At 37.3% G+C, this 9,208-nt stretch overlaps 1 long non-coding RNA gene across 1 annotated transcript; it reads left to right on the top strand.

The window, feature by feature from the left end:
• Window positions 1-3,184: 3,184 nt before the first annotated feature.
• LOC140938523 (uncharacterized) lies at window positions 3,185-5,775 on the top strand. The gene is made up of 2 exons (XR_012165541.1): window positions 3,185-4,163; window positions 5,481-5,775. It is a non-coding gene; the product is annotated as an uncharacterized lncRNA (long non-coding RNA).
• Window positions 5,776-9,208: the final 3,433 nt, after the last annotated feature.

Raw genomic sequence — 9,208 nt, forward strand, 5'->3', positions numbered from 1 at the left:
GAACTGTAGGCAACTGATTTGTGACTTATTTCGCTAAAGAGAGGAAATTGAAAACGAACTTGATTATGAAGATTAACATCAAAGTGAGCTCAATTGTGATTAAAATTTCTTGGGGTAAACGTCCTAAACAAAGGTCACAGTACGTTTTGCAACGAAGAGATCTTTTTGTAGCATGTTCGCGTGTTTAATTTAATGTTAGTATTAAATATATCTTTTGAACACGCTGTGCTTAACAAATCAAATTTCCATAAGATCAAATCCATTACCAATGGTTTATGTTTGACTGTGGAGTGGAATATTATTATTGAACTAAGTGTTTAATGGTAATAAAACTTGTTAAGGGAACTTCTAAAGTAACAAGGCTTACTACTAAATTGAACGCAATTACATTTCACTATGAACCCTGTTCCATACATTAATTTTTTTAGTCTTCTCCTTGACTTCGAATGTGAATTAGATACATAATTGTTAAAGTTTGAAACATGAACGAAAGTAAACGAAATCTGACTCAGTACTGTATTTATTAACTTTTCAAATCCTAAGATTAAGCAATTATTCAACCGAACAACCCAGAAAATTTGAAGATTTACAATACCTTCAAACTTCAGCACGTCTAATTTACGTGAAAACTTACAGACAAAACGAAATTTAATTGTTTCATTAAAGCCATTAGTTTTATCAGCACTTTAAGAGCGTGTGGCTTTTTATCTTTTAAAACGCTAAGTTACTCAACAAAGCGTTGTAGATTTAATTCATGAATCCTTTTTCACACGATTACGAAGAAAATTGCCGCAAGGAAAAGTCAATTAAACTGATAAAATAATCAAAGATATAAGTTGACTGCGTTGTTAGACAATACTTGTAATTATCACAAAGGATGTTTTTATGGCATCGTGTCACCACACTATTTTTTCCCAGTATTGATATCGAGAATAATGAATCTCTGAACAGAATATCTGTGATACGTGCAAACAGTATTTTATCGCCCTGTTTGGTTCCCTTTCCGCGTCGTTAAGTGATATTTGTTATTGTGACTTTTCCTCGCGGAGCTGAAGTTAAATATTTATGCCATCTGTTTGGACTTATGCAGTCGTGTAAATTTTTTTGACACAGGCTCATTCAGAAATCTAATTATTCACAATGAAAATAGAAATAAAGCAGATACAAGTCGAATATTGAATAACGCAAAAAAAGTGCTTCCTGTAGAAAATCAACATTGTTAACAAATCATCCCTGATTTAAAATTTTGTAGAAATATATATTATGGGAAACAAAATAAAAGAAAAAACGAAAACATAAAAAAATGTTCTTATTTTAATGAATGAGTATCAAATTGTTCCTACATATACAAATCGTATATTTGATTAATTTGAAAGACTATCCTTTCACGTGGAGATAATAAATTAAAAAGAAAATCTTTTAACTAAGATTTTATTGAAAATGTAATAGTAATAAAACGTACAGAACACAGAAAACATTCAATTGACTCTTCGCCCCCTTAACTTACTGTTAAAATAATAAAATTAAAATGAGTTATCTTCAGAGATGTGGAAAGTTGACAAAAGTGACAAACGCACTCAGGAACAAAAGGGGTACAAAGGTCTTACTGGAATATTATTTTTAGCTTTAGCTTAACCTGTCATATCGACGGTTAGTAAATGACAAAACATAATTTGAAAATGTGTTCAAGTTAAAAAAAAATTAAAGCATAGTTGAAACCTATCTTTTATAGCCTGCATTCGAGACTTCTCCAGTCTAATAAATTGAAAAAACGATTGTAAATTTCTTCAGAAATGTCAAAAAATTGACTCGGCCAGTGTGTCGTCACATATCATTTGCCTACGTTTTACCAATTTGGTAAAAGAAGAGAAGTTGCGGAAAGGTCATAATTACCCATGATGCATTGTGATAATTACCCATGATGCATAGTGTGGATTCTTTTGTCCGTTGAAGACGAAAAATTGAGCTTACATGTAGTTACTCTCACCAATTTTCGAACAATCTTTGGAAAATATTCCTTAGTATTGATTTGAACTTTTCAATTTGTTACCTGTGCTGGGTTGTTCAAAGCTGGGTTAAGATAACCCAAGGTTAGGGCTAAATGTGAATTCAGATATGAAAGCTTAAAAGCAAAATCTGTTTAATTCTTTCTGTCTACAGTTTGATGATTGTATGCTCTAAAAAGGATAACCAAAATTACCTGAAAAATGCTTTTGAACTAAAGAAAAAGAAACCCAGATTAAAGTTTTACCCTCGGTAGCATTGCGCTAATCCGCCCTTCGAACAATTGGTCCAGGCCCGGTTTCTTTCCACCGTAAAAGTTTTAGGACTTTGAAAAACGTAATACATGCCATTTCTGAGCAACGAACGATACTGCAAGGTATTGATCCTTTCAAAATGCCTTACCTTTTATTTGTGAAAAGTATAAGTAATTTTTTCTGCGTCCCACACTGAAACATTTCATGGAAACTTGTAAAGAACCAATTTTGCCGCTTACGAACCTGCAACAAAGGGTTATTTCTTTCTTTTTATGTTCTTTTTGTGAAGTAACTCTTCGGTACAAATTCAACTTAAAATGTAATTCTCATCTGATTATAAAGTGACGAAAAACGTTATCTAAAATTCACACACGCTTTTGTAGAATATTCGCTGCTTCACTAGAAACGGCAGTTGTGAGATACAGGGTATTCTCTTTGAATCGTGATCACAAAAGATTTGTTGACACCCAGTTTTAAACAATTTGACCTCAAATATTTCTGACGCCTGATCATATTTGTAACGTCTAAGGGCGTTATTTACAGTTTCTAGAAAGTAAAAGCCAAATTTTCACCATGAAATAAAATAACTTTGTTTCGTTAGTTACACCCGTTCCAACCGCAAAACTAAACTGCCCTCTAATGTTTTTCTTTATTCATCATCGAATAAAGCCATATTTTCTACACTTGACAAAAGAGGCGAGGAGTATTCTAGGTATCAATTAACGATCAGCAGGAAAGTCTGATAGTTTTAGAGACTAATGAAGAAAAAGTTAGTTCTAAGGATTTAAAAGCGCTTAAACGTTTCCCAGTTTTGTTTTACATAACCCTAGATAACGGTTTCACTGAGTTTCATTGTTCTCGGGCAATTATGGGTTATGCTCCAGCACCCATTGAGCACTCGCGCCAAAAAGTAGACATAGACAGTTAACATATTATCAGTTATTTTAATCATCACCGAAAACACTGATGTCTGCACCAAAACTGTTATTTCATCTCTAAAAACGTGCAAGTAGACCATGCGGATACCTCTATATTGTCCGAATCGATTTACTCGATTAAGCATTGACGGCTTCAGGTGATTCAAACGACTCGTTCAGTTTACTAAGTTATCCAAGCTTGCTCACTTTTTATCCATTATTCAAAGTCTTATGGCCTTCGGATAAAAGGTAAATTGAATCATTAACTAATTTGGGACGCCGGGTTATTTTAAAGTATACAACGTGCTTTCGTCTTTGTTAATTTCAGCCACAGGGCATGTGCAACTAAGTTGTTTTTCGTGGTTCTCCTTCGCGTCACTTGCTTTTTTTAAACCTTTTTTGTCTATCGTATCAATTATAGAACTTGGTCTCCGGATTTTAAATCGCCTATGGGCCTGACTCAGCTTTTTCATACAATAAGCCGCCTGCAAATTATTATATAACTACTGCTTAGTCGTTCGTGACTCAAAACCAACAAAACCGTTCGCAAAACCAACGGTCTAGAAAACATGAAGAGTTTTTTCCAGGTGCATAGTCGTTTTGTTTAGCATAATTCTAGTAAGATCTGTGGTTTTGATCTTATTGTCTGTCAAGTGTGCATTTAAGTATATTGCGTCTTAGAATATAAATAAGGCATAAGAAGTCACGGTCATTTCGAAACGTTGCTGTGGCACTACGGTTAGACAGTACCAAGCCAAGACGACTCTTGGCGACAGAAGGACAGCTTGAAACAAAAGATTTTTACAATGAAGAATATGGCTGTCTTTGCTTTTCTTTGCCTTTTTCTGGTTACTGCTTTTCAAGTTGTGGAGTTAAGAAGAATCAAAGCACCAATCTCCAGACACAGTTGGTCATCTCAGTCAGAGGAACCGAGCTATAACGATCCTAGACACCTGTTGAACAAGCCAGCAGTCGGTGAAAAAAAAAGGTAAAAACTGATTTTCTTTTTTTTTTGATATGTAAGATTTCAGTTAGAAAAATGATCGCCACTCGTGATTATCGAAAAAATTTTTAGGATATCAACTTTTGAAACAAAATATATTTTGGTGCACGCCAAACCGTATTCCGCTCCCTATGACGTTGTTTGCGTTTTTATGTAGGGACCCGGCGTTATCTTTTTTAGCTTGTCTTGATACCGCTAAGGTAACATGCCAAGACCCTGTCAGACTGCTCTTACTTAACCTTGGAAAATTAAGTTGGTTCTTCGTTGCCCTAACGCAACATTTTACATTCAATTTTGCTTCAAAGTGATCAGTTCCAGTGCGTTAAATGTCAAACCTTTCATTGAACTTATTTTTTGCAAAGCACGTGGCGTTCACAATCTCCTTGCCAACGCGTCAATGAATGCCCAACCCAATTTTAAAGGCCTTTTTAAATGATGCTAATGAAAACAATTTACGAAGCATAAACAAAGAACAATGAGGTCATCCAGCTATTTCAGCTCTTCGGCAGACGACAAGTCTGGCTCTTCGGTTTGGTCTGGCTGATTTTAGTACAAGTCTGTATCAAAACACTACCCGGCGAATTAATATAGAAACAAATGTCTATTGCTATTACAAATTCTTTTATTTTGGTTCTTAGAATTCCTGAGTATATAACTCGTTTACACACACATAACCCCTTTAAACTTTTCTAAAATGTGAAATTCTTAATGCAAACCAAAGCAACAAACCGATGAATCGAAGTCGAATTGGTGGAAGAAGGCTGAAACGTACGATATAGGGGCAGCAGGATTATCCCGCCACCAATGCGATAGAAAATTAAATGAAATGGTCAACCCTTTTAAAATGTATCCTTAATTTTATTAGTTCCTCATCCATTTGTTGACTTTTTTATCATTTTGCCATCGAATTAGCCTGCGTCGCAGATGAAATTTAACCTCGATTAGTAACTTCTGCTAAGCAGCGCCGATATTCTTGTTCTGTGGCCCCAACGGACTCAACGAATTACCGGAAGTACGTTTCGAATTTCCTTTCATCTTGATTGGCAAATCGACAATGGCTTTTTCAACCCAGCCAATCATGGCGTGTACTCAAATCCTGGATACGCAGGTGGGCAACAAGAACAAGGATTTCGGCGCTGTTTCGTAAACGGACATAAACCACAGTTTAGTTTTGTCTGCGGCACAGGCTCCCATCGAATCGGTTTTATGTAAAACAGCATGAGGTATTTTTTTTTCCGTTTACTTGGGAAACTGAGGTGTGATATATCATGTCTCTTCTTTCTTTTTTTTTTTTTAATTTAGACTTTTCAGGAAATTCAACTTTAAACCAGTTCACAATGAAGAAGATCAGTCACCGCCATTGCCATTTCCTCGACCAGGAAAATGAGCACGTTGATCAGGGAGGCAAATAAACCGCGTGTCAGATTAAGCGCCTTATCAATTAAGAACTTTAACACTGCAGATATACTTTTCAATTTAACTTCTTTTAATGGCTGTTAAAATAAGATGCTAGGATAACTTAAGAGAAACCATGTTTGTGGAAAGAGAAACGAATAGTGTATTTTATTGTACGATCTGAGTAAAACTGCAAACCAAAGAGTTGGTAACGTGCACAAACTCTCTTCTGAACTCAGCTCCAACGTGGTAAAGTGTTACATTTTTAGAAAGTGTCTTGTAAAGATCTGCTTATTGAAATCACAAAATTGTGACCCCGCTCATGCATACTCTTCCCATGACACAGTTAACCAACTCTAAAATTTGTCGTTTAGTCTTGCGTGGAATACAGACATGATTGAACTAAGACATATGTCACTTGAATCAGTGGATAAAGAAATTAGCTGAAATTCAAAGTAAGATGAAGTTTAGGGTATGCCTAATATATAAGCAGATCATGTTTGAAAACTTTCTTCCTTCAAAATCTGAAAAAGCCTGATATTTAAGTACAGGACAAAAGAAAAGCTCAGAAAAATCCGAGCGAGCCCCAACTCCCCCCCCCCCCCCCCCCCCCACCCAAAAAAAAGTGCTGACACCTATGGAAAGAGATAAAAAGTTAATTTTTGTATCAGGGATGCCGCTGCATTAGAATATAGTTACATGAAAATCCACTTTAATATACATTATATATTTTTAAGGGGGAGGAGTGGGTAAGGGGGTCGTATTCAGGGTCGACTTAACTACGAGAGTGCGGGGGGACTTATAAGGGGCATAAGAAACGTTTGGGAAGAAGATAATATCGGAAGGCAGCTACATTTCACTAAAAAAAATTAAAAACTCTCATGGTGTCTCAACGCGGAGACAGGGGATGAAACAGGACTAACGTCCCAATTGATATCAACCCCTTCATTACCCACCCAGCCCATGAAATGTTGCACCAAACCACCCGGGTCTGCGACCCCTACTCTTCACGAACAGCAGTGTAGGTTCTTTTACGTCCCACAGAGAATCAGAACAGTGAACGAAGCAAGTAAGACTGGGCCTAAGGTTTTTCGTCGTCATCCGAGAAGACTAGAATGTCTAACCATTTTTAGATGTCCCAACAAAGGCAGCACATTCTCCTCAGTTAATCTAAGACCCTGAGTGGTGGCCCAGCCCCTCCGTCTGGCCGTGGTTGAAACCCGCGACCTCTCGCTCGGCAGACCGGCGCTTATCCAATTGAGCCAACTGGGCGGCGGCAATGATACGGAACATAACAAAACAAGATAATGAATTATATTCCGGAATAAAATTTCTGTTAACATTAAAGTAGGGCCTATAACAAAAGGTTTAAAGTAGAGAAGTCAAAATGTTTTTTCCTGACCTTGAATCTAACATCCACTTATCTTTCCTTTCAGTTCTTCTCTCCATTTGTGTTTTTTTTTATATCAGTTTCAGGTGGTAGTTTTTGCAGTATCAGAAAGGCAGTAAAACTTGAAGATTATCATTTCGCGTCGCTGATGTTTTCCTGAATGGAAATATCTTATAAATTTAGGCCTTATCCACACCTATCCGTATTTTTCTCGTTTTGGAATCTTTTTCGTCTGAGAAAAGTCCGAAAGATAAAAGGGAAGGTCCCTTTCCTTCTCTCCCCAATCCCCTCCCCCTTTTTTCCACTTCCCCTTCTATTTCGACGCCTGCCACAATAGCTTTTTCGCGATACGGGATTTCCCTTATATTGAAGCTTGGGATTCGGGATTTTAAAGCAAAATCGGGGCGAGATTCGGGATTGAAAGTATGCGCGGAAGGTGGGATGCCAAAATTAACCCTCGGGTTTACGGGATTGCAAGAAGCTTTTGGTCAGGATAACGGGATTACAGAACCCTATTGCATTGGGGAGCCTTAAGCTATGAGCAAAAGACACTGTACTGGGTAAGTAGTATTAAGGAGCCCTGGTCGTATTCTTTAATTTTTTTAAAAATACTTGAATATCGGTTAATTCTCGAAAAAAAAGTAACTTCGGATATGCCACAAGTCTTCAAAAATGATAAGGTGGCAGTTACATTCCGCGCGGAATCTAACGCTCAAAAGTTTTCTTTAACCCTTCCACACCGACTATGAGAAACCGGCGTTTACAAAACGTTGCTGATTCGATTGCCGATGTCACTAAGTCGGTATGGACGGAAACCTTGATTCAAAATACGCATAAACCTTCAGGTTAACCGAGCTAGGGTTCGCTGTTTAGGGAAGCAACACCACGCATTGCATTTTATTTTCCTTTCTTTATAAATTTTCATTCTTTTGCTTTTTATCTTGTGAAGTGTCTTACAAATACAGTAAAAACAAGAGACTATAAAGGGGACAGAGAGGGCATCCCCCATATACACCCTATTGCATAGGTAATTCGTCTCGAGTTATTTTTAACACCACAGATCCCAAGGGGGATTAGACAACAGCCAATCACATAGCGCGAATGTGTTCCGCGTGGATGACCCACGCTGAGAGCCACGCGTCCTTCACGAAATGACGCAGAACAAAATGGGGGAAGACGCGGACAGCGATTTTGCTATTCCTTTTGTCGACGAAAACGACTACAGCGAGATTTCTGCGAAAGCTGTGTCAGCGAAACCGAAATTAAAAAAGAATCGCCCTTCCTCTCTTGTATAGAGCTAACAGTAGAGCAGGGAAATCCTTAACACACTGAATATTCTCTCAGGATCATTTATAATTTACAGTTTGAAGAGAGTAATTTCTGGTTTGATGTCTATTTTTTTCAGTCTTTATAGCGATTATTCCTACCCACTTGCTTTGTCAATTGTAGGCGAACCCTCCTAAAGCTGAATTTCAAGGGACCATATTCAAGCTCAGAAAGAGAAATAAAATTTCGTCGTTGCTTATTTACGTCCTCCATAAAAAGCGAAATTAGGCATTTTCACGTCGTAGTCGTACAAAAACGGGAAAGAAATGAACAAAAAAGTGTGTCGCACGTGCGAAGTTGTTGTTTTGCTAATTAAACCTATTGTTTTTTTGACGTTCTAGTTGTCGTCCGCGTCGTTGGATCTTAAACTCCCTAAATTGTACAAACGACCGGTTTCAATAGACCGGCGAAATTTCTCATTTTATTAAAGCACTGAGGTTACGACAACTTCGAGTTAAACTGATTTCACGGGTTGTCAAAGTGTCCAGCGATTCCTTGAATATTCAGGAATGCTCTCGAACTTTTTACGCTTTCATTGCCTCTCGCCCAACATGTTTTGCACGGCGTTTGGTCATGCGAAACCTCCACGAAACATCCACGCCTCGCGCGAGGTAACTTTATCCCGATTCTAAAAATAACTCAAGACGAATTACCTATGGAATAGGGTGTATATGGGGGATGCCCTCTCTGTCCCCTTTATAGTCTCTTGAGTAAAAACCCACATATAAAAACCTAGAATTTTCGAAATCAGGCTGAACAGGTTCGTATATTTTAGGGTAGTTTTCCCCAATTCAGGCTGATTACGATTGGTTCTTAAAAGGTTCTTCCTTAATACATAATGGCAAACATTCAAGGTCCAAAAAGAACATCAATACATTTCTATATTTTTTAAATAAGATATGAAGATGTTAAATCGTCT

Source organism: Porites lutea, chromosome 5 (assembly GCF_958299795.1).
Source record: "Porites lutea chromosome 5, jaPorLute2.1, whole genome shotgun sequence".
Taxonomy (NCBI): Eukaryota; Metazoa; Cnidaria; class Anthozoa; order Scleractinia; family Poritidae; genus Porites; species Porites lutea.